We start from the raw sequence: 1,602 nt of genomic DNA, 5'->3' as shown, positions 1-1,602 counted from the left end.
TATATATAAAATAATTAATTAAAAATAAAACAATAAACACATTTTTAAAAGGGGGTAGCGGTCAGTTAGATCAGTTTGCTTTTTGGAACAGACATAAGATCCAGTATGAGGAAGCGATCTGTGTGGTGCAGTGGTGAGAATATGAGACTAGGATCGAAGAGACCTGGCTTGGAATCACCACGACGCCATGGAAGTCTGCTGGGTGGCATTGGGCCAGTCATGGTGTAGAGCCAGTCTGGTGTCGTGGTTAAGAGCGGCAGACTCTAATCTGGGAGAATGCGGTTTGATTCCCCACTCCTCCACATGTGCCTGCTGGGTGACCTTGGGTCAGTCAAAGTTCTCTCAGAGCTGTTCTCTCAAGAGCAGATAACTCAATGCTCTCTCAGCCCCACCTACCCCATAGGGTGTCTGTTGTGGGGAGAATTGTGAGCGGCTCTGAGACTCCGAGTGAAGGGTGGGGTTTAAATCCAATCTCCTCCTTCTCCTCCTCATCCCCTCCTCCTCCTCCTCCTCTTCTTCTTCCTCCTTCAGCCTCACCTATCTCACAGATCTGTTGTGATGGCAGAGCAAGGAACAGAGAGCTGTGTATGAGACCCTGAGCTCCTTAGAGAAAGAGTGAGATAAAACCCTAGTTAAGGATCTCATCAGATCTTGGAAGCTAAGTCGGGTCAGTCAGGTTAGTACTTGGATGGGAGAAAACCAAGGAAGTCCAGGGTTGCTGTGCAGAGGCAGGCAATGGCAAACCACCTCTGTTCATCTCTTGCCTTGACCTGGATGGCCCAGGCTAGCTCAATTGTGTCAGATCTCAGAAGCTAAGCAGGATTGGCCCTGGTTAGTACTTGGATGGGAGACCACCGAGGAAGTCCAGGGTTGCTACGCAGAGGCAGGCAATATCAAACCACCTCTGTATGTCTTTTGCCCTGACCTGGATGGTTGATGCTAGGCCAATCTCATCAGATCTCAGAAGCTAAGCAGGGTCGGCCTTGTTTAGTACTTGGACGGGAGATGCACTGTGGAAGTCCAGGGTTGCTACGCAGAGGCAGGCCATGGCAAACCACTTCTGGACGTCTCTTGCCTAGAAAACCCTATGGGGGTCGCCATAAGTCGGCTGTGATGCGACGGCATCTTCCCCCACCATATAGACGGCAGCCAGCTTCCAAAGTCTCAACTAGATAGCACACGGAACCACCCCGGCTAGATTAAAACCAGACGAATCACGGAGTGTGCGTGTGCGTGTGTGTTCTTCCGACGTTTCTTTGCAAGGGCAATAGGACCGCTTTACCCATAAGATTAACAAATCCTTGCAAATAATTAAGAATTACGCCAGGAATTAACCAAGGGCTTCTCAATGGGCTCCTATCAAATTAACATCCCACTGTTTTATTGCTATATCTTCAAAAGTGCAGCGCCCGTTTCCTTCCAAACGAGTCCTAGTTCAGTGTAATTAATGGGGATGTACACGGCCAAATTTAATAATGTAACTAGAACTCACACTGTCTAATGGAAGGATTTGGGCAGGAGGTTAATGTGTCTTGGAGAGAGCGCATACTTGACAGACCTGATCCCAGTCTGGGATGGCGAGTGTTCTCCCCGAGCACTGCT

This window comes from Gekko japonicus, unplaced genomic scaffold (assembly GCF_001447785.1).
Source record: "Gekko japonicus isolate JY-2015 unplaced genomic scaffold, Gekko_japonicus_V1.1 scaffold1058, whole genome shotgun sequence".
In the NCBI taxonomy this organism is placed as follows: Eukaryota; Metazoa; Chordata; class Lepidosauria; order Squamata; family Gekkonidae; genus Gekko; species Gekko japonicus.
The sequence above is the reverse complement of the archived record's forward strand: the minus strand, read 5'-3'. Positions refer to the sequence as shown.